The sequence below is a fragment of the Neoarius graeffei genome, chromosome 8 (genome assembly GCF_027579695.1).
Source record: "Neoarius graeffei isolate fNeoGra1 chromosome 8, fNeoGra1.pri, whole genome shotgun sequence".
Lineage (NCBI taxonomy): Eukaryota > Metazoa > Chordata > Actinopteri > Siluriformes > Ariidae > Neoarius > Neoarius graeffei.
The window spans coordinates 84,570,354-84,595,400 of NC_083576.1; the positions used below are offsets into that span (position 1 = coordinate 84,570,354).

The 25,047-nt window shown below is 43.1% G+C and overlaps 1 protein-coding gene across 2 annotated transcripts in view; it reads right to left on the reverse strand.

Moving 5' to 3' along the window:
- Positions 1-25,047, reverse strand: part of LOC132890983 (septin-7-like) — a 125,716-nt gene that overhangs the window by 97,379 nt on the left and 3,290 nt on the right. The window lies entirely within an intron of this gene.

Here is a 25,047-nt window from a genome sequence, read left to right on the forward strand (position 1 = left end):
AGATAAATAGGAGAGCAAAGAACAGATCCATTTACATACTGATTGATATTTGTGTTAAACAAGCTGTCTTTTTTTCCCAATGTTTGTGTTGATTCTGTCAAAGTAATAGGTCCGCGTGGTATGATGTAAACAAACTAATCTGTTGGCTACGTCAAGATCACGTGTTCAAACCGTCCAATAAAAACATCGAAAGAAAACGTCAGACATCCTGGAATTTTCCAATTCATTATAAGCGATCTTATTGGCTGCCGATGTCGTCCCTCACCAGATGGACAAAGCCGACTGAATTTAATCACAAAAGTTTGATCCAAGCTATTATCGTTATGGCTTCGATCAAAGATTGGTTGACTATAAGTCAACAAACCCACGAGTGATGGCACACAAAACCAGACAACTGTCACGACAACGAAAACGTCGTCAATTCTGATCACAGCGACTGGCTCAAAACTTAAAGTACATATCATGGGTAAATTCAGGAGCAAGATCAATGTAATTCTCCTATTTTATATTAAACTTTGGTCAAATATCTGTAACATTCTGCATTCTCTGCAAATTTTTTTTTTACCTTGCGCAATACCAGAAAAATTCAGTTCAAATCAAGGCATTTGAGGCGACTTGGCCCACCTCTGAAAAAAAACTTAGCATTTGGATTTCCTGGCAAACATTGATCTGCGGGACGCCTCCTTCTGAATCCTACGTCAGCGCTGGTTTGTTTATGAGAAAACGACCTGGTGGTTTTCTGCAAATTTCTTCAACGTTATCGCGCAATTATTAAAATGGTTAACAGATGTATCGTAGGAGGGTGTAGCAACACCAATCTTGATGGGATTAGTACTCATCGTTTTCCAAAAGACCGGGCAATGAGAGAGAAATGGGAGCGCTTGGTCTACACAGGCTGTGCACTGAAACCATGCAAAGCTCGCGCAGCCTGCTGGCGCTTCCGCAGGTGATGTCACGAATCTGGCTCCAGACTCCCTTGGGATTTTTCCAGACGACTTCTTTTGGCTGCTCCCAATTAGGGGTCGCCACAGCGGATCTTTCGTCTCCATTGCTTCAGCATCCTTCTCTACCACACCTGCCACTTTCATGTCCTCTCTCACCACATCCATGTATCTCCTCTTTGGCCTTCCTCGTTTTTGTTTGCCTGGCAGCTCCATCCTCAACATTCTCCTTCCAACATGCTCTGCATCTCTTCTCAGGATGTGCCCAGACCATCTCGGTCTCATCTCTCTTAGCTTAATTCACAAGCTCTCCACATGTGCTGTCCCTCTGATGTGCTCGTTCCTTATCCTGTCCAACCTCCCATCACAAACCTTAACATCCTCAACTCCGCCACCTCCAACTTTGCCTCCTGTCTCTTCGTTAAGGGTATGGTCTCCAATCCGTACATCACAGCTGGTCTCACTACTGTCTTATACAGGGGCTTCAAAGTTTGGGAGAATAGCAGGGTACAAATAATTTACAGCAGGGTGCAAAATGGTAAAATGTCTGCCAGCGGCAGACATAATGCACGCAAAGCGTGCAGGGATGGATGGATAGATGGATAGGAAAGTACGAATTTTTCATGAGGTGGGATGGTTTGGAACAGGCCATCTAAAATTGGGATAACATTTACCCAGGACGGGTATTTGAGGCGGGTCGTCTAGCTTAAGCTTGATTAGCATTGTTACGCACGCCAGTGTTTCCCACAGAAATTTTGGAGACTATGGGGGAGGCGTGGGGGTTGTTTAAAATTGAGTATGTTAAATATTAAGTTATTACTGAAAAACTATTGATTAAAAAAACCAGACACTGAGAAATGGTCCTATAAACAACTTTACCAATATAAAAGATTACCAGGACTACAAAAATGCAGAAAAATAGGCTTTACTTATCCAAATGCTCCTGTTGGTTCAAAAGTTAAAGTGCATAGAACCTCACAGCACAACATGAAGTTACCTTAAAATATAATATAAATGCCTCAGCTTTCATGTAAGAAAAAAAACTAATACTAGTACTGTGTGCAGGCAGTCTCTCCTGAAGACTAAATTAAACAATAATTATAAACTAATAAAATAAATGGCTCAGGCTTCATAGAAGAAAAAAACAATTTGAACAGAATCTCACAGTATGATGCTGAAGCTGCCTAAACAATGGAAAATAAAATACCATTTTGGCAAAAACGTTGGCATCCATTAATTTCTTGTATTAAGTAAAAAAATATGTTGCCAGATACTGCTGACGTTTTACAGCCCAAAATATGTTCAAAACCCGCCAAAATGCACTTAAAACCGCCCAAATTGGGCGGGAAAACGCGCAATCTGGCAACACAGGCGGCAGTAATGGCTGCACTCGTGTCGAGGATGTAAACACAATCTGGCAACACAGGCGGCAGTAATGGCTGCACTCGTGTCGAGGATGTAAACACAGTTGACGCGGCAACGGACATACATGACATAGTGGATGTAATTTACGTTCACAACTTTTTTTGCTGTCAGAAATATTTAATATTAAATTTTGTGACTCGACTGACAATAGCTGGCGTCATAACAAGCCATAGCCGGCGATTTGAGACCGCTGCTTATACATCTTACCTTTCACTTTTGCTGGGACTTTCCTATCACAAATGACTCCCAAAATCCTTCTCCAACCGCTCCACCCTGCCTGCACTCTCTTTCTCACCTCACTATCGCAGCCCCCATTTTCCTGCACAGTTGACCCCAGGTACTTGAATTCACCAACTTTCTTTACGTCTACTCCTTGCATCTTCACTACACTCTCATCCCCATTCTCATTGATGCACATGTATTCTATTTCGCTCCTGCTCACCTTCATTCCTCTTTATTCCAATGCATCCCTCCATCTCTCCAAACCCAACTCAACCTCCTTTCTACTTTCACCACATATCACAATATCATCCGCAAACATCATGTTCCATGGTGACTCTTGCCTCACTTCGTCCGTCAAGCCGTCCATCACTATGACAAACAAAAAAAGGACTTAAAAGCAGATCCTTGATGGAGTCCCACCTGCACCTTGAACCATTCAGTCGTTCCAACTGCACACCTCACTGCTGTTTCACTGTTCTCATACATGTCTTGCACCACTAATATACTTCTCATTCACTCCACTCTCTCTCATACAATACCATAAATCATCTCTCGTCACTCTATCGTATGCCTTCTCTAGGCCTACAAACACACAATGTAGCTTTCTCTGGCCTTCTCTGGGATTTTTCCAGACGCGTTGTGTTATTTCATTTTTTTCTGCTGTAGGCAGATGGCCTTGTGCAAAATTACCCTTCTGGATAAGTGTGTAAATGGACATACTTTCATATAAAAAAAAAAAGACCCGAAATTGGTCCAGGATATGCACTTTAACTTAACTTGCATGTTGAACTTTAAGGTGAAATTTCAATTGTGTATACATTAATACTATTTAGGTCAGAAATCACTGAAACACTGCTAAAATCGATCCTATAATCATGCATCTAAAACCTCTCGGAGACCCTGAAAATGCACCTGAGCATCCATTTTCAAAAGATTTTCCGGGAGGGCATGCCCCCGGACCCCCCTAGTTCCGTTTCGCGCCTTCAGTGCTCGCTTTCACACCGTTAGCGCTCAATTGTCTGTGTATTTTCATGCCAGAATTTAGGACTTCAATTTTTTTTCTGGGCAAAACGCTGCATATGTATAAAAAAGTTAGTCAGTGGATTTTTCCCCCACACCGCCATGTTAGGACTGAGGAAGCACACACACACACACACACACACACAGTCATGTTTCAAAACTTATCAAAACTCAAATGGCATTTCTGCTCAAATTCCCAATAGAAAACAAAAAGAACATGACACGCAATCAGTGATACAGATTCACACACTCCACCATTCAACATTCGACAAGCACAACGTTATTGTTACGGGCTCTTGAAATGATTATCATACAATTATCGTCACGGTCTCTGTGGTGTCCGAGACACCAGACAGCCTGGGTTTGTGTTTCTGATTGAAGGCTTATGTTTGTCCCACTGGGAAAGCAAAAGAATGTCAGCTGTCTAGTACGGCGCTCCATTTTACACATGCGTCTGTAAAAACCCATCAGAAGTCATGGCAGCTGAATTCCGAAAAGAAAAAAAATTGGGTTCTTCTGGAAAAAAAAAAAAATCTAGTTTTTCTGCTGATAATATAGCTTGAAATCTCTACTTCTAGCCTCAAAGTTTTAACATGTTTAAAATAAGCAAGTAAAAGAAATTTAGCCAATAGAACAACCCTAACCGACAACGAATCAGTGATTAATTCCCAGATATAAGCGCGATCAGTCAAGTGTTGAAACGATGAGTGTTTAACAAACTGGAGTCAGGTGATGAGACAAGCTACGTCCACATTAAAGTGCATATTCTGGACCAATTTCTTTTTTTTTTTTTAATATGAAAGTATGTCCTTTTACATGCTCATCCAGAAGGGTAATTTTGCACAAGGCCATCTGTCCACAGCAGAAAAAAATAATATAAAACACATCTGGAAAAATCCAAAGGGACTCTGGAGCCAGGGCGGCACGGTGGTGTAGTGGTTAGCGCGGTCGCCTCACAGCAAGAAGGTCCGGGTTCAAGCCCCGTGGCCGGCGAGGGCCTTTCTCCCCGTGTCCGCATGTTCTCCCCGTGTCCGCATGGGTTTCCTCCGGGTGCTCCGGTTTCCCCCACAGTCCAAAGACATGCAGGTTAGGTTAACTGGTGACTCTAAAGCTGTGTTCACATATATACCGGTACGAAAGTGGTATAACTGTATCGATACAAAGTATACCGGTACAGTTTAGTGCATCTGTCCACACTAGCGAGAAATGTTTGCGGTTTTCTTTCACGGTAGTTGAAATGCGCGTGCACGAAATGTTTCCGTGGTTACCGAGTAACTTCCTTCCGAGAATATGGCAGATGAAACAATGCGTGTGTGCTTTTTGTTGTCAATGTACAGTCTGTATTTCTGGTGGTCATTTATTCAGTCGAATCATATAAAACACGCGAGGCAGTTGAGAAAGAAACAAAACGAATCTCCATTCTTCACCATTTTATTCAGCGAAGACATCGACTGAGGTGTGTGACTTTGCGCATGCGCATTATATTTGTATCGATACAGAACCGCTTCATCTGTCCACACTACAGCAAAGCGCTACAGTACCGATACTGTACCGGTACAAAACCCATACATTTGTGGGTTTCGTACCGATACGGTTATACCGCTACAGTACCGGTAAAGTTGCTAGTGTGGACAGGTGTTGAGGTACAAAAGTAGTATCGTATCAATACAAAATCCCTAGTGTGGACAGGGTATAAATTGACCGTAGGTGTGAATGTGAGTGTGAATGGTTGTCTGTGTCTATGTGTCAGCCCTGTGATGACCTGGCGACTTGTCCAGGGTGTACCCTGCCTTTCGCCCGTAGTCAGTTGGGATAGGCTCCAGCTTGCCTGCGACCCTGTAGAAGGATAAAGCGGCGAGAGATAATGAGATGAGCTGAGAGATGAGTCTGGAGCCAGATTCAAGACGTTATCTGCAGAAGCGCCACAGGCTGCACGAGCTTGCACAGTTTCAGTGCACAGCCTGTGTAGACCAAGCGCTCCCATTTCTCCCTCATTGTCCGGTCTTTTGGAAAACGATGAGTACTAATCCCATCAAGATTGGTGTTGCTACACCCTCCTACGATACATCTGTTAACCATTTTAATAAGTTACGCGATAACGTTGAAGAAATTTGCAGAAAACCACCAGGTCATTTTCTCAAACAAACCAGCGCTGACGTAGGATTCAGAAGGAGGCGTCCCGCACGCGACGTCACGAAAATCAATGTTTCCCGGGAAATCCAAATGCCAAGTTTTTTCAGAGGCGGACCAATTCGCCTCAAATGGCTTGATTTCAACTGAATTTTTCTGGTATTGCGCAAGGTAAAAAAACTGCAAAGAATGCAGAATGTTACAGATATTTGACCAAAGTTTAATATAAAATAGGAGAATTACATTGATCTTGCTCCTGAATTCACCCGTGATATGCACTTTAATATATTTTAGTTTTAAAAGGCATCACTTTTGCTACGTTTACGCCTGACGTCTCGGAGTTATCTAGAGAGACCTGTCTTTTCGACGGTCAATACTAGAAGTCGACGGGTAATTTTCTACAATAACGGGCTTCAAAATTCCTATTAGAGAAAATTATAATGAAACAAAAATGAGCAACATTAACTGCACTGCCTGATCAAAATAAATGCCGGTCAGTGGACGCATGAGGACCCCAAACACCACAATAAATCTGCATCCCGTGTGCGTGTTTCTGCAGTGCAATCAGGGCTCGAAATTAACTTTTTTTCTTTGTGTCCCCCAGTGGTCCCGAATTCTGTGTTGTATTGTCCCGAATGGAAGCAATAGTGTCCCCATTTTTTTCCTCTCTGAAATAACCAGTGGTTAATATTATCATATGAAGTTACTATTATATTTGTAACTATGCAATTTTGAACCCTTTATATCATTTTTACAATAAGTCACAAGACACAAGCGACACATGTCCGATACATCATCTACTTCAAAATTACAGTTATTGCATTTTCAGTTTATTAAACTTTGGCGATCTCACTGTATGAATAGATACCCGTTTATTTAAAGGGGCCAACTAGCTCATTCAGAAAATGTTTCAACTCCCTACATCTGCAGTACACTTTAGTTGAAAATAAGACCCCTTTTATGTTCATTTCATCTACTTATACCTTGAATATCTGTTGGCACTTATAAGGCCAACTTATCATTTTCACCATTACCGTTATCCATTTTATGAACTTTCCGTTATCCATTACCGTTATCCATTTTTATGAACTTTCCGTTATCCATTACCGTTATCCATTTTTATGAACTTTGTTATCCATTTTTATGAACTTTCCGTTATCCATTACCGTTATCCATTTTTATGAACTTTCCGTTATCCATTTTTATGAACTTTCCGTTATCCATTTTATGAACTTTCGCTGCCGGGTGCAAACGTTAGCAACATCAACATAGTGCCAGCAGGTCCGAGCCTAGTTGTGCTGCTGACTGACTAAACTTTCTGAACTAGAAAGACACCAAGAAAACTCACTTATTCTGTTGAACGCTATCTTCCGCCAATATCATCCACATCATTCCTGTTGTATTTTATAACGTGTCTAACAGTGTTCATTAAGTTCATTCAGTTGCTAGCGTTGCCTGCAGACCAGGCGATGACACTTTGGATCCTGAAGGTCCCGGAGACGTTATGTCTGGGCTTTCAGTTTCTTCCCCGCGGTCGGTCCGCTTCAACCACTTCAGCATTTTTGTTCTGCAAGAGTCGGCGCAGCGTGTGCGGTAGCAATTCCATTCCAAGTCCATATAATGCGGACTCCGGCCGAAGATTCTAGAACAGAATGCGCTGCTCTGTAGCCTACGGATGCAGGTGCATCGAAAGTGAAGCTACTATGTATTTTTCGCTGTTAACGTTTTAAAATTAAAATTGACAAATTAAGTGAATGTCTACGTATGTGTTACGGCTTTGTAAATAATATTAATGTAGAACTTTTTTTCTAGATCTATTTTTTTTCCATTGTCCCGGGATTGTCCCAGATATGATAATTTTGTGTCCCGATGACATTTTTTATGGTCCCCGGGACATCGGGACACCGTTAGTTTCGAGCGCTGAGTGCAATGTTTGCTCTCCCTCATTTCTGAAGCGGGACGTGATTTGCTGCTCAGAACCAACAGCGCACTCCCATTGGCCAGCGCATGGCACGGCAGCCAACCACAGTCTTTGTTTCATACTACAGCCAGGTTCAGCTGTAGCAACAGAATAATGGTCGGCCTCCACAACCAACTTAGCATCTGTACACTGGACCGCCTTGTTCGGTGAAGCTATGCCAAGATAGCCATTGAGGACTTCGCATTTGAGGAAGCCGCAGAACTTTTCATGCAACCTCATCTGAGGTGTGTGAAATCTCTAATGTACTTGGAAAGGTTAGCTTCTGTGGTTGGGACAGCCATTACCAATTTACCACTCCATGCTAATCAGGACTGAGCGTTGCAGGATTAGGCACAAAAGGCTACATTTGCAATAAAGAATTTTCTTGAAATGACCGATTCCTTTTTCAAAAATTGACTACCTAAAACACCTTATTTTAAAAGCTTCTCCGAAATGGTTTTTCCCCCAGAAAAAAAATTAAAGCCCTAAATTCTGGCATGATAATACACAGACAATTGAGCGCTGAAGGCGCGAAACGAAACTAGGGGGGTGCGGGGGCATGCCCCCCGGAAAATTTTTTGAAAATAGATGCTCAGGTGCGTTTTCAGGGTCTCCGAGAGGTTTTAGATGCATGATTAGAGGATCGATTTTACCAGTGTTTCAATGATTTCTGACCTAAATAGTATTAATGTATACACAATTGAAATTTCACCTTAAAGTTCAACATGCAAGTTAAACTGTTTTGTTATAGATTACTGAGGTACATGATCGATTGAAAATCTACGGGGATCCCTTAATTATCTATGATCAAGTAGTGTTGTAAACAAAAACGTGCATGAAAATATGAAGTGGTTTGCTCCATCTTATGCAATCCAATGAAGAGAATCAATCATCATGACCTCCTGTTGATCACAAAGGGATCTGAACCCAAGAACTGCCACCGTAAAATAAGTTGCTGTATTACTATAACTAATGATCTAGAACAGTGCTTTTCAAAGTGTGGGGCGCGCCCCCCCTGGGGGGCGCCAGAGTTTTTCAGGGGGGGCGCAAGGTGAGGAAAAATAAACCAGAATAAGTTACTATTGTGGACATTTAGCGAACTTCAGCTAGCCTTTACCAGAGACAAAATGGATCGATTTTTAGTACCTAAAGCTACAGTGAGTGAGGAGACAGAGTCTGGGCCAAGCAAAAAAACAGAGCCTCCAGGATGTTGCGATTTGCAACTTCAGCGCAAATTCAACCAATCCCCGCGAATTCAGGGCGGTGTTGCAATTATATCCAATCACCGCAACTTTCCCGCAAATTTGACCAATTGTTGGCGTCGTCTTGAGGTGACGTCGACAAACTACCTTCCGCCTTACTTCCGTGTATACGTTCAAGAGAAGCAGCATGCGCGCAGTGTTGCCAGATTGGGCGGTTTTAAGTGCATTTTGGCGGGTTTTGAACATATTTTGGACTGGAAAACGTCAGCAGCATCTGGCATCTGGCGTTTATATTGGTAAAGTTGTTTATAGGACCATTTCTCAGTGTCTTTGTTTTTTTAATCAATAGTTTTTCAGTAATAACTTAATATTTAACATATCATTCAATTTTAATCACAAAAAGAGAAAATCGCAACAATTTCTCGCAACTTTCACTTCCTCCTGCAATGTAATCACAACAAAAACCTAAACACCGCAACTTTCATCGCAATTTTTTTGGAAAACCCCCGCAACATCAGACATTTTAGCCCGCAACAATCACAAAAAAGGCCCGTGAAATCCTGGGGGGACTGGAAAAAGAAGGAAGTATGACCACGATTATTTAAAGTTTGGATTTTCATGGACTGGATCTGAAGATGCTCCACTGCCACAGTGTGTTGTCTGCCAAGAGGTGCTCGCTAACGATGCTATGAGATGTTTAAAATGTGTAAAACAAGATGTTTTAAAAAGCACAGATGTTTAAAATGTGAAAAAGAAAAAAAAGAAAAAATGTGTACAACAACCATTTTTTAAAAATACGAATGGAACATTAAGTATAGCAACAACAAAAATTGTAAGGGGGGGCGCTGTTGTTTATTTGCTCTCCGAGGGGGGGCTGACTCTCCCACACTTTGAAAACCCCTGATCTAGAATGTTTCTGATGCAATTACCGTAATATATGTATAACTAAGATACACTGAAAAGAAAAGTAAGGCGACTGCATATTATAAAGTTTAAATTTTGGCGCTTTATTAAATGGACTAGATTAAGATTAAAACATATTTAAAGGAAAATAAAACAATTCATACATTTAAGTTTGCAGAAAGATTATGTACTTAAACACATTCATGAGTGATAATGGACTAGGTCAAACTTTTGTGATTAAAATCAGTCGACTTTGTCCATTTGGCGAGGGACAACATCGGCAGCCAATGAGATCGCTGATAATGAATCGGAAAATTCCGGGATGTCTGATGTTTTCTTTCGATATTTTTATTGGACGGTTTGAACATGTGATCTCGACATAGCCAACAGATTAGTTTGTTTACATCGTACCACGTGGACCTATTACTTTGACACAATCAACACAAACACTGGAAAAAAGGCCGCTTGTTTAACACAAATATCAATCAGTATGTAAATGGATCTGTTCTTTGCTCTCCTATGTATCTAGTTACTTGTGGGTAGGAAATTTAAAGTGCATATCACGGGTAAATTCAGGAGCAAGATCAATGTAATTCTATTTTATATTAAACTTTGGTCAAATATCTGCCACATTCTGCATTCTCTGCTATTTTTTTACCTTGCGCAATACCAGAAAAATTCAGTTGAAATCAAGGCATTTGAGGTGAATTGGTCCACCTCTGAAAAAACTTGGCATTTGAATTTCCCGGCAAACACTGATTTTTGTGACGTCATCTGCAGGACGCCTCCTTCTGAATCCTACGTCAGCGCTGGTTTGTTTATGAGAAAACGACCTGGTGGTTTTCTGCAAATTTCTTCAACGTTATCGCGTTATTATTAAAATGGTTAACAGATGTATCGTAGGAGGGTGTAGCAACACCAATCATGATGGGATTAGTACTCATCGTTTTCCAAAAGACCGGACAATGAGAGAGAAATGGGAGCGCTTGGTCTACACAGGCTGTGCACTGAAACCGTGCAAAGCTCGTGCAGCCTGCTGGCGCTTCCGCAGATAATGTCACGATTCTGCCTCCAGACTCCCTTGGGATTTTTCCAGACGGGTTTTATTTTTTTTCTGCTGTAGACAGATGGCCTTGTGCAAAATTACCCTTCTGGATGAGTGTGTAAAGAGACATACTTTTCATATATATATATATATATATATATATATATATATATATATATATATATATATATATATAAAAAATGAAATTGGTCCAGGATATGCACTTTAACGTATCGGTATAAATCTAAGCGTATCGGATTTTAACTAAAGCGACCAAGCGTATCAGCAGGCAGAGCAAGCGTATTGGGCCCGATACACTACAGCCATTGTTGGGTGTCTCAGTGACGACAGAGAGGAGGAGTATAAGAGCCTGGTGAGGGACTTTGCTGTGTGGTGCAACAGGAACCATCTGCAGCTCAACACTTCGAAGACCAAGGAGCTGGTCATTGACTTTGGGAGGTCCAGACCAAGGTCACGACCAGTTCTGATCGAGGGAGTCGAGGTGGAGGCTGTGGATTCCTACAAGTACCTCGGGCTGTGGCTGGACTGGACTTGCAACACCAATCACTTATACAGGAAGGGACAGAGCAGGCTATACTTCCTGAGGAGGCTGCGGTCCTTTAACATCTGCAGGAAACTCCTGTGGATGTTCTATCAGTCTGTGTTCGCCAGTGTCCTGTTTTACACCGTGGTGTGCTGGGGGGGGGGGGGGGGGGGGGCAGCACATCCAAGAAGGACACATCCAGGCTGGACAAACTGATCAGGCGGGCCGGCTCTGTGGTCGGCACGAAGCTGGACTCTCTGGTGACGGTGGCAGAGAAGAGGTCTATGGACAAACTATTGAACATCATGGACGATGCCAGTCACCCTCTGCACACCATCAACAACCAGAGGAGCCTGTTCAGTGACAGAATGCTCCTTCCCAAGTGCAGGACGAACAGACTCAAAAACTCCTTTGTCCCTCACGCCATCAGACTGTACAACTCCTCTCTGGGGGGGAGGAGGGGTAACAGGAGGACAGAGGACGGGAAGGAACAGTAGCCTAGCCTAACAATAAGCAATACTGGACAATGTGCAATATAAAGTGCAATATCTCTCCTCCCTCCCTTCCTCTCTTCCCCATATCTTATTCTTGTTATATTTGTATATGTAAATACTTAATTTATTTTATCTAGAAGTTTTCTCTATTTCTTTTCTCTGTTTATCCTGTAATGATGCTGCTGGAATCTTAATTTCCCTGAGGGAACCCTCCCAAAGGGATCAATAAAGTTTTATCTAATCTAACTAAAATGCTTTGGGGAAAACCACGCAGAGGACCCCAAATTTGCTTTGATATTTCAAATCTTCCCAGGGGAGCATGCCTCCAGACTCCCCTTCCCCCAGCAGTTCTTCGCTCGGCCATCAGACACCCTCCTCTCAAGTTCTAGATAATATCCTGCCTGGCGTCCACACTTCTCTGGAGTTTTTGAGCCCCTAAACCGGAAACATTTGGAAATGCCGTTGGCTTTGCTTTAGTTTGAAAATTCCGCGGTTTCGTCTGGACAGGAAGAAACAGACACTTTTGGAAACGATGATGCAAACACCCACATCATTACTGTTACTCTGATTATATTAATTCGTATCAAGAGCTGGAGTGTTTGTGGTTAATTTTTTTTTCTTTTTTAAACCAACATGTTTTGTGTGTGTTGGCTGTGAAAAGCTGCGATTCATCCAAACCCACAACTCACTGAGGCTGATCAGCATCATTATACACACATTGCTGTCAGCCACTCAATAAAATACACTGCACTGAATTAAACGTTTTATTGCACAGTGTCTGCAGAAAAGTTTGAAAAACCCTCAAAACACAGATGATGTGTGATTTGGGACGGATCTGCCCCATGTTTAGTGGAGTTCAGCAGAGTAATGAGGGAAGATCTGGGGATGTTAAAGATGAAGAGGCAACAAAGTGAGAGAACGAGAAAGGAGGGACACAAGCAGCTAAAAAAAATAATTTAGGACAAACCCAGTCTAAGTTTACAGATGTTTGGGAGGAAGAAAGGGATCAAGGGCTTACTAAAAACAAAACCAGAGCACAAAAAAAAAAGGGGAAGGATGAGGAATGATTGAGATGGTGAGGTAGAGAGGAGTGGTGTAAAAAAAGAAAGGTGACAAAGAAGGAACGAGAAAGAGAGCTGAGAGAATAGGAAGAAAGACAAAAGAAGGAAAGCAGGGAAAGGAAGAAAGAGGGTAGAGATAAGAAGATGACAGAAAACTGACATTAAGAGAAAGACAGATGGAGGTACAAAAAAGTGAAAAGGAAAGAGAGAAAGTGGTGGAGGGATAAAGGGACAGAAAAACAGAGCAAAAGAGAAATATAAAGACAAAGAAAAAGAAAGATAGACAGAAAACGAGTATTAAGGGGGGGAGGAATAAATAAATCGCTCAATCTCAGTATTTACGTTTCGGATCAGAGCCATGATGGAGTCTAAAGCATCATGGAGGAAGTTGATTTCGCTCCAGATCTCTGCCAGGGTATCCTCCAGTGTCTCGTTGTGCTCGCTCCATCCTTCTTTTTCCTCATCTCTTTCTTTCTCCTCCTCTACTATCATTCTCGAGATGCACACTAACAGGCAAACGTGATGAACCGCTCGGCTTTTCACAGAGCCATGTTTAAAAAAAAAAAAAAGGGGACACGCAGGAAAGTAACTGATTATTCACTCATCATTGGAAAACAGAGAGAGAAAAAAAAATAGGTCACAGACTGCTGATGAGCCTTCCAGCTCTGATTAGATGTGACAGTAGTTCACGCCGATGCACTCTATTATAGATCAGTGATTCGACGTGGGAAAGTCAACTACTGATGTGTGTCTGTTTCTTCTGCCAATAAAAACGCAAAAGAAAGTGGCTGATCAAAAATTTGCAGTTGTTTGCTAATCGGCATAAGAGTTTTATTCCCTGTTGTGCTATTGATAAACCAGAGAAGGCGGAGACATGCAAATGAGTAACTTTTAAAACTGTTAAAGCACTGCAAGCATTTTGACCAATCACAAACACCTCACACTTCAACAATACATACTGTTCGGTCCATGTTGTGCAGCTCGAGTGTGTACGCGCCCTAGTTTAATAAAATTGATGTTGGTGTTGCGCAAGAGCACTTTTAGGACGGTCAGTGAGGAAAATGCCCAGAGGGAAGCTTAGAACGAGGCCAGTGCTATGAATAGTTCGGTCTCTCACACACACACACACACACACCACTATAGATTGGGTTTTCAATAAGTTCTGCAATGTCATGAAGCCAAAGCTGGAGCCTAACATGAAAACCTTTCTATTGTTAAATTTATTAAAATCCTGCAGGTCTTTAACCAATCAGCTATGAGTTATGGGGCTTGGGGGCGGAGTCACAGTGTCACCATGACAGTGCACTCATTTACATGACCATCACGAAGAAGTGAACAGTGTTTGGAGAGGTGCTTATTAGGGCCCGAGCCCTATGGGCGAAGGCCCTATTGTTCTTGTAAGAGTTCACTATTATTATTCTTCCGTCTTCTTCTTCTTCTTCCGTCTTCTTCTTCTTCTTTATTTTTCTCCGCTGTTGGGCCATTTTCGGGGCACTTGCCATGGGCGAAAACGCACGAAATTCGGCGCCAGTTCCGAGAATTGCCACCGCTACTCAGAACCAGAAGCCCAAACTTGGCCGGGGCTCAGGGCCTCTATAGCGCCCCCTAAGTCGTTGTGATTTTGGCCTCCCGCATTAAGGTGCCTGGGTGCCATGTAGTTTGTAGTAGTGGCATGCCATTTGGTACGCATATGTATCTCACTACGCCGGACAAAAATGTAATGCCAATGCATTAGCCACGCCCAACAGGAAGTGAGGTGATTTCACTTTTGTGCGAAATGCATGGCCACGAAGACGGCGCAACTCCTCCTAGGCCGTTCATAGGAATGTCTCCAGAATTGATCCACATCATCTACAGACATGGCTGACAAAAGTTACTAAATACGTTTCATGTAGGATAAAGCGTTCAGAAGTTATACGTCATTAAATTTTCGATGCAAAATTTTACATACTTTAAAATTCATAACAAATCTTCTGATTGCTCAAAACTGCTCATACTTCACACGCAAATCACTCATTGGGCTTCTGACATGTTACCCAATTTCTGTGATATTTCGCCACTGGGGGCGCTATTTTTGGACCAAAAATTCCAATCTTTCCTCAAATTTGGTCAAACTTCATGGCCACCCTCTGTCTACCTCCCATGTCATGTATACCACATTTTGGAAGTTTTCGTCCATGGGGGGCGCTGTTTTTGGCCGACGCAATTGCTCCAAAACGGGTTTTTGGTTAATAATTGCATAATGCTTTTCCTTCACACCACTACCTTGTGATAGTACATTGCTGTTGTAGACACTTATTTTTCCAACTCATAATCGCTCATGTACAGCATAGCGCCACCTACTGACATGGGAAAAACCAAAAAATTTATTCTTCAAAAATCTATATCTCATCTTCTATTTACTCAATTGTCATCAAACTTCATACGCAAACTCTTCATAGCTCACCTGACATATACGCCAAATTTTGTGCACTTTCGCCACTGGGGGTGCTATTTTTGGGCAAAAAATCCAATCTTTCCTCAAATTTGGTCAAACTTCACGGCCACCCTCTTACTACCTCCCATGTCATGTATACCTCATTTTGGGATTTTTCGTCAATGGGGGGCGCTGTTTTTGGCCGACGCAATTGCTCCAAAACGGGTTTTTGGGAAATAATTCCATAATGCTTTTCCTTCACACCACTACCTTGTGATAGTACGTTGCTGTTGTAGACACTTATTTCTCCAACTCATCATCGCTCATGTACAGCATAGCGCCACCTACTGACATGGGAAAAACCAAAAAATTTATTCTTCAAAAATCTATATCTCATCTTCTATTTACTCAATTGTAATCAAACTTCATACGCAAACTCTTCATAGCTCACCTGACATATACGCCAAATTAGGTGCACTTTCGCTATTATTATTAGGCCCCAAGCACCGTGCAGTGCAAGACCCTATTGTTGCCATGTGTCCAATTCTGTGCTTTGTCGCCATTGTGGGAGTAATGTCTCTTGCCGAGGAAGCTGTGGAAGGTATTTCGCGGGGACGCATGCCCCCGCCCCCCTTGGCCGCTCGCGCGAGGGCCCGTCGAGGCCGCTTGCGGCTTTAATTATTGTTGTTGTTGAAAAATAGCCAAGTTAATATTGCAGTGAAGAATCTACCTTTACTGTAGAACAGTATATTACGATTAGTTTGGTTTTATTTTACACTACCGTTCAAAAGTTTGGGGTCACCCAGACAATTTTGTGTTTTCCATGAAAAGTCACACTTTTATTTACCGCCATAAGTTGTAAAATGAATAGAAAATATAGTCGAGACATTTTTCTGGCCATTTTGAGCATTTAATCGACCCCACAAATGTGATGCTCCAGAAACTCAATCTGCTCAAAGGAAGGTCAGTTTTATAGCTTCTCTAAAGAGCTAAACTGTTTTCAGCTGTGCTAACATGATTGTACAAGGGTTTTCTAATCATCCATTAGCCTTCTGAGGCAATGAGCAAACACATTGTACCATTAGAACACTGGAGTGAGAGTTGCTGGAAATGGGCCTCTATACACCTATGGAGATATTGCACCAAAAACCAGACATTTGCAGCTAGAATAGTCATTTACCACATTAGCAATGTATAGAGTGCATTTCTGATTAGTTTAAAGTGATCTTCATTGAAAAGAACAGTGCTTTTCTTTCAAAAATAAGGACATTTCAAAGTGACCCCAAACTTTTGAACGGTAGTGTAAGTTGTTTCAGCACTCTTCAAATAACACCTGTTTAGTTAAATATCTACAGTATAAAAAGCCTTTTAGATTACACAAACACTGCAGACAATAATCCGAATTATTATCACTGTAATAATATTGTGGGGGTTAAACTTTTCATTGTATACCCTGACTGAAAGGCATGTGACGATATATCGTGTGACAATAAATCACAATACAAATTTATGACGATTTGAATTGATAAAATAATTTAAAAAAAAAGAATCACAATTATCAGGTTACATAATCTCTTAGCTTTTCCTTGCTGTAATTGTGTTTGTTTAAACGTACAATAGCAGGAATACACGGGACCTCACCGGAAGCAGAAGTAACACAACTCTACTGTAATGTCATGAAAACGCACAAAAACAGATCTAAAATGGAAAAGAGCTGTTGTGTGACTATCAATAGATATAACAAGAAATCAGAGCTCGCTCTCTCTCTTAACAGACTGCTCAAAGATGAAAAGAGAAGCAAATGAAGGAATAATAATAAAAGGAATACTTTAGTTAATAAGCTATTATATTTTACTCCAACCTTTATAAATGTGCATAAACCGTTATTGTTGGTTATTTAGAAAATGTAACTTTATTTAATAAAATGAATATTTAAGTTGATAAAGAATAGGAAAATACATGTTTCATCTTTGGTAATAAAAGTGTGTCTTCATTTTTTTTCCCCAAAAAAATATCGTGGAAAATTAAGTCACCAAAACCCCTTATGGATAATCTATTAAGGATCGTGACGTCGCCCGGTATGGCGCAGCCGGGGCCCCACCCTGGAGCCAAGCCCGGGGTTGGGGCTCGTATGCGAGCGCCTGGTGGCCGGGCCTTTGCCCATGGGGCCCGGCCGGGCTCAGCCCGAAGCGGTGACGTGGGCCCAACCTCCTGTGGGTTCACCACCCACAGAGGTAGCCGTAGGGGGCTGGTGCAGTGTGGACTGGGCGGCAGTCAAAGGCAGGGGCCTCGAAGACCTGATCCCCGAACACAGCGGCTAGCTGTTGGGACATGGAAGGTCACTTCGCTGGGGGGGAAAAGAGCCTGAGCTTGTGCGGGAGGTTGAGAGGTACCGGGTAGAGATAGTCAGGCTCACCTCCACGCACAGCTTGGGCTCTGGAACCCAGCTCCTCGAGAAGGGCTGGACTCTCCACTTCTCTGGAGTCGCTCTTGGTGAACGGCAGCTGGCTGGTGTGGGCTTGCTTATAGCTCCCCAGCTCAGCTGCCATGTGTTGGCGTTTACCCCAGTGAACGAGAGGGTCACCTCTCTGCGCCTTAGGATCGGGGAGAGGGTTCTTGCTGTTGTTTGTGCCTACAGGCCAAATAGCAGTATAAAGCATCCAGCCTTCTTGGAGTCCCTGGGAGAGGTACTGAGAGGTGCTCAGACTGGGGACTCCATTGTTCTACTGGGGGACTTCAACGCTCACGTGGGCGACAACAGTGACGGAGGGGTGTGATTGGGAGGAACGGCCTCCCCGGTCTGAACCTGAGTGGTGTTTTGTTATTGGACTTCTGTGCTAGTCACGGTTTGTCCATAACGAACACCATGTTCGAGCATAGGGTGTCCATAAGTGCACGTGGCACCAGGACACCTTAGATCGGAGGTCGATGATCGACTTTGTCATTTCATCGGATCTCCGGCCCTGTCTTGGACACTTGGGTGAAGAGAGGGGCTAAGCTGTCAAGTGATCACCACCTGGTGGGGAGTTGGATCTGCTGGCAGAGGAGGAAGCCGGACAAACCTGGCAGGCCCAAACGTATGGTGAGGGTCTGCTGGGAATGTCTGGCCGAGCACTCTGTCGGGGAGGTCTTTAACTCCCACCTCTGGGAGAGCTTCCCCAGTGGGGGACATTGAGTCTGAGTGGACCATATTCTCTGCCTCCATTGTTGACGCGGCTGTTCAGAGCTGTGGCCGCAAGGTCTCTGGTGCCTGTCGTGGCGGCAATCCCCGAACCCGGTGGTGGACACCGGAAGTAAGGGATGCCGTCAAGCTGAAGGAGTCCTATCGGGCCATGTTGGCCTCCGGGACTCCTGAGGCAGCTGATGGGTATTGGCAGGTCAGGCGTGCCGCAGCTCAGGCAGTTGCGGAAGCAAAAACCCGGAACTGGGAGGAGTTCGGTGAGGCCATGGAGGACGACTATCGGTCGGCTTCGAAGAAATTCTGGCAAACCGCCTGGTGCCTCAGGAGGGGGAAGCAGTACTCTGCCAACACTGTTTACAGTGCAGGTGGGGAGCTGTTGACCTCGACTGGGGACATTGTCGGGTGGTGGAAGGAATACTTTGAGGCTCTCCTCAATCCCACTGTCATGTCTTCCATTGAGGAAGCGGAGGCTGACGACTCAGAGGTGGACTCGTCCATTACCCAAGCGGAAGTCACTGAGATGGTTAGCAAGCTCCTCAGTGGCAAGGCACCGGGGGTGGATGAGATCTGCCCCGAGTATCTCAAGTCTCTGGATGTTGTGGGGCTGTCTTGGCTGACACGCCTCTGCAACATCGCGTGGCGGTCAGGGACAGTGCATCTGGAGTGGCAGACTGGGGTGGTGGTCCCTCTTTTTAAGAAAGGGGACCATAGTGTGTGCTCCAATTATAGGGGAGTCACACTTCTCAGCCTCCCAGGAAAAGTTTACTCCAGGGTACTGGAGAGGAGAATTTGGCCAATAGTCGAACCTCAGATCCAGGATGCGGTTTTCGTCCTGGTCGCGGAACACTGGACCAGCTCTATACCCTTCATAGGGTGCTCACGGGTTCATGGGCGTTTGCCCAACCAGTCCACATGTGCTTTGTGGATTTGGAGAAGGCATTCGACCGTGTCCCTCGTGGTATTCTGTGGGGGATGCTTCAGGAGTATGGGGTTCGGGGCACTTTGCTAAGGGCTGTCCAGTCCCTGTACGAACGGAGCAGGAGTCTGGTTTGCATTGCCGGCAGTAAGTCAGACCTGTTCCCAGTGCATGTTGGACTCCAGCAGGGCTGCCCTTTGTCACCGGTTCTATTCAGAATCTTTATGGACAGAATTTCTAAGTGCAGCCAGGGGCCAGAAGGAATCCTGTTTGGGAACCACAGGATTTCATCTCTGCTTTTCGCAGATGATGTCCTGTTGGCTTCTTCAAACCAGGACCTTCAGCATGCACTGGGGCGGTTTGCAGTCGAGTGTGAAGCGGCTGGGATGAGAATCAGCACCTCCAAGTCAGAGGCCATGGTTCTCGACCGGAAAAGGGTGGCTTGCCCTCTCCAGGTTGGTGGAGAAGTCCTGCCTCAAGTGGAGGAGTTCAAGTATCTCGGGATCTTGTTCACGAGTGAGGGAAGGATGGAGCGCGAGATCGACAGGCAGATCGGTGCGGCCTCCGCAGTGATGCGGTCGCTTTACTGGTCCGTTGTGGTGAAGAAGGAGCTGAGCCAAAAGGCGAAGCTCTTGATTTACCAGTCGATCTACGTTCCAACTCTCACCTATGGTCATGAGCTTTGGGTAATGACCGAAAGAACAAGATCGTGAATACAAGCGGCAGAAATGAGTTTCCTTCGCAGGGTGTCTGGGCGCTCCCTTAGAGATAGGGTGAGAAGCACAGTCACTCGGGAGGAGCTCGGAGTAGAGCCGCTGCTCCTCCACATCGAGAGGAATCAGCTGAGGTGGCTCGGGCATCTCTTTTGGATGCCTCCTGGACGCCTCTCTGGGGAGGTGTTCCAGACATGTCCCCCCAGGAGGAGGCCCCGGGGAAAACCCAGGACACGCTGGAGGGACTATGTCTCTCGGATGGCCTGGGAACACCTCGGTGTTCTTCCCAAGGAGCTGGCCGAGGTGTCTGGGGAAAGGGAAGTTTGGGCTTCCATGCTCAGACTGCTGCCTCCGCGACCCGGCCCCGGATAAGCGGAAGAAGACGAGACACGACGAGATGAGAAATTTTAATCAGGAATCTGTGAATCAGGAAATCGGGAATTTAATCAAACTGAATTGTGTGAATCGTTGCATGTCTACTGACTCCTTATGTGCACAAGCTCAGCTCATTGTTTATTAGTTGGCTAGACCAGAAGTTGTTGATTAGTTTTCTGTAACAACAGCCTCCAATCACAGGTTTATATGAAATGCACTCGTTTTAATAGTTTATCTACATTTACTTTTTTCTGTGACAAAACGTGAATGCATTTACAGTCTATTCTTGTGTCAGATGGGCATGAAATGACCAGACTGTGAAACAGCTCTGGACGAAGCATCAATTTTTAGGCCTCTCTCTCTCTCCATCTCTTGGTCTTTATCCCTTCATTAACATGCATCTCCATTCCTCTTGGCTAATCAGGAAGTGTGTGTCCTTCTTATTAAATACTCTATTGAACTCTACTTCTTATTAAATCCACTAGATTTTAATCTATCCATAAGCATGTAATTTTAAACCATAATGTTCTAATAAAAAATAAGCACAGTAATAAATTCATTCATACGTTTTAATACCCAACTACTAAAAATGGCCCATGAACATTTCTACATAGATGAAAACAACACTTTCATGAAAACGGTCAGAATCTACGAGTACAAATATACACAATTATGGAATATGAAAATGTCCTTTTGTTATCCTAAACTGATAAGTAACTGCTAATTTATTACATCTGTTAAAAAAAAGGTTCCATGTAACACCATAAAGGATTTTTCAGTCACTGAGATTGTTTAATAAAAGGTTTAAATCACCAATGTGAACCACTTTACTAGCTACCATTATGCCAAATTTATCTACACTAACCATGACACCAACACTCAGATTGCTAATATTACACAGTTGTGCAAAGATATGAAGGTTTCCTTTTAGCGGTGAATGTATATTTCACGAGTGAGTGAAGCTTTTCAACATGAGAAGATAAACTTCATATTTTTCACGCAACCGTGTAACATTCTTTATATTACATGGACACATTGACAAAAAATATGCAAGTTAATCAAAAGAATTTTAATTTTGAACTGGTTAGTAATGGGAAAACACTGGGAGAGACGTCACTGGAGTGAAATATTGGTGATTATTATACATACAGGACACTTTTTCGATGGAATAAAACCATGTGTTCTATTCCCTTCTAGCAGGTTTCATTCATTTGGTTTGATAACATGCAATATTGTTAGCATATCACTTATCCTACGTGTATTTCATCACTCTACCCAATGGAGAACGAGCACTGAATATGGTTTACGATATTGCATGGTTGTCAAGACAACATGACGTCACGTCAGAGACGTAAAACTTCTGTGCTAGCTAGCAACTATGGCAATTTGTAAACCAACATGGCCACCAGGTTTGCTTCGTTAAACATGGAAGATTTTGAGAGAATTTTGAAAGAGAAAGACATATTGAACACCTGAAAGGAATGTGTATGTATAATAATAATATTGACTGGCTTTTTTTCGTGGTCTATCAGATATATTCCATTCAGCTACTCATCTTCGACTCATTCAATATCAAGCTAGCTGAATGGAATATATCCGATAGACCACGAAAAAAAGCCAGTCAATGTTATTTAAATATATGTCACTCAGATCCACGATGTATTTCGTATGAAAAGTGCAAAATTTTTCAACACGAGAAGATAAATTTCATATCTTCAAGCCAACATGTGGCTTTCAAAAACAAAAAGTACCCAAATTTATCAAAACAATTCACCAATTTCCTCACAACTGACATATAGAGATTTGTGTCACGGTTTTGGATCTCCATGTCCTGGATGGAGCTTGGATAAAAATACGAGTGGCGTATTTCCCAGTAAAAACACTCAGGTCCATATAATACATATATGTTATTTACCAGCTGGGAGGTCCGTATCGTGAAATACTGTGACCGAGGTCTTGAAAAGTACTGACCAAGGCCCTCTGGGCCGAGGTCAGTATTCAAGGCCGAGGTCACGGTATTTCACGATACGGCCCAACCTTAAAGGAACAGTCCACCGTATTTCCATAATGAAATATGCTCTTATAGGAATTGAGACGAGCTGCTCCGTACCTATCCGAGCTTTGCGCGACCTCCCAGTCAGTCAGACGCAGTCAGACGCGCTGTCACTCCTGTTAGCAATGTAGCTAGGCTCAGCATGGCCAACGGTATTTTTTGGAGCTGTAGTTAGATGCGACCAAACTCTTCCATGTTTTTCCTGTTTACATAGGTTTATATGACCAATGATATGAAACAAGTTCAGTTACACAAATTGAAACGTAGCAATTTTCTATGCTATGGAAAGTCCGCACTATAATGACAGGCGTACTAACACCTTCTGCAGCGCATTGATACGGAGCTCAGATATCAATGCGCTGCCAAAGCGCACAGAAGGTGTTAGTACGCCTGTCATTATAGTGCGGACTTTCCATAGCATAGAAAATCGCTACGTTTCAATTTGTGTAACTGAACTTGTTTTATATCACTGGTCATATAAACCTATGTAAACAGGAAAAACGCGGAAGAGTTTGGTCGCATCTAACTACAGCCCCAAAAAATACCACTGGCCATACTGAGCCTAGCTACATTGCTAACAGGAGTGACAGCATGTCTGACTGCGTCTGACTGACTGGGAGGTCGCGCAAAGCTCGGACAGGTACGGAGCAGCTCGTCTCAATTCAGATAAGAGCATATTTCATTATGGAAATACGGTGGACTGTTCCTTTAAGCTGGTAAATAACATTTATTTTTTTCTCTACCAAATTCTAACAGAAGACGAGAGCGCCCGAAAGGGAAAACCGAGCCAAGGCGAGCCACCATTTTGAATCCTCATTCACGGCTGTAATGCAAATGGCTTCCTCCTCGGTATACAAGTGCACTTCCATGGCAGGAAAAAAAACCCAAACAAACTACATTTTGCCACCTATGTAGTCCCCTATTTATACAAAATTGAGTCATTCAGGATTCAGCCATGTTTTAGCCATGCTCGGCGTTAGCAACAGTTCCAGGTTTTTAGCTTTCTCCTGAAATGTTTTCTTTTATTTCTTCTTCCTCAGGGTAGTAAAACTCGCTTTCGCTGTGAAGACTGTCGTTATCGCTATCCGTGATGTAAAGTTAATGCTATTCTCCTGAGAAATGCTGGCAGAAATGTATAAGATTTTTGATAATCTTATAAATAAATTTTATAAGAAAAACGTTGACAAAAAATGCTACTATGTTTGTTGTTGTTGTGAATGAGCGAGTCGCCAGAGGTCCATAACCGGGGGTCGTAACCGGGGTCCGTATCGTAGGATACAGACCCGCTCACCAGCCAATCAGAGCGCAGGATTTGACGGAAACCGGACTGCGAAAAAAATAAACTTTATTATTATTCACACAGTTTTATAACCCTGTGTGGAAACCCTGAAAATTCACACAATGAAGTCACAATGATGGATTCCTACTTCTTCAATAAAGTGATGGATTATGGTAGGCCATATCGATTTGACGTTACTCCGTAAACAGGGGGTGTGTTCTACACAGGGAACATGTTGCCTTGGGAGGATGTCCAACAAGAAGGACTGCTCAAGAAGCATCAAGGACTATTCGAGCAATGGGGAAAAAAAAAAAGATGGCAGAACAAACTTAAGAGAAAGGTGATTTTGTAAACAAAAATGTTTTTGGGCTTTTTTCACTTACATTTTTTTAAAATGTTACCGAAAAATAAACACTGTACTATTGTATAACCCTGTAATCAAATAAATTTGTTTGATATGATTTGTGAAGGGCGGTGCAGTGACGCAGTGGTTAGCACTGTCACCTCACAGCAAGAAAGTTCTGGGTCTGAACCTCGTGGCCACTTGGTGCCTTTCTCTGTGGAGATTGCATGTTCTCTCCATACGCGTTTCCTCCAGGGGCTCAAGTTTCCTCCCACATGCATATTAGGTCAACTGTCTACTATAAATTACCCATAAGTGCAAATGGTTGTTTGTCTCCATGTTAGCCCGACGATAAATTGTTGACCTGCCCACGGTGAACTCTGCCCCTCACTTGAAGTCAGCAAGGTTTGGCTCCAGCTTCCCCCGTGACCCTGACAGATAAGTAGTATAGATAATGAATGGATTGATGATCTGTGAGGCATCTGCTAGCCAACTAGCTAACTCTTTGATTTAATTACACGGCATGGTGACGTCACACATTACCTTAAATGCTATCCTAAAAGGACATTCCAAACCAACGTCTTCAGTCGAAAGTCCTGCCTTATGGAGATACCTGTCTATTACGACAGTGAGGTAACAAGGCATGAACCTTCTGTTTCGAATGCAGCCAAGGAAGGAACTTGTAGTTGAAAAGACTTCCCCAAGTTAATGTGTTGGAATTTCAAGTTGAGTTAGTGTTTTCACTCTTTGTTTTTCATCCAAAAGTAAAGTGCAGTTAACAGTAAGTGTGTACATTTCAGAGTTTTTGCATAGATTTTCATCCA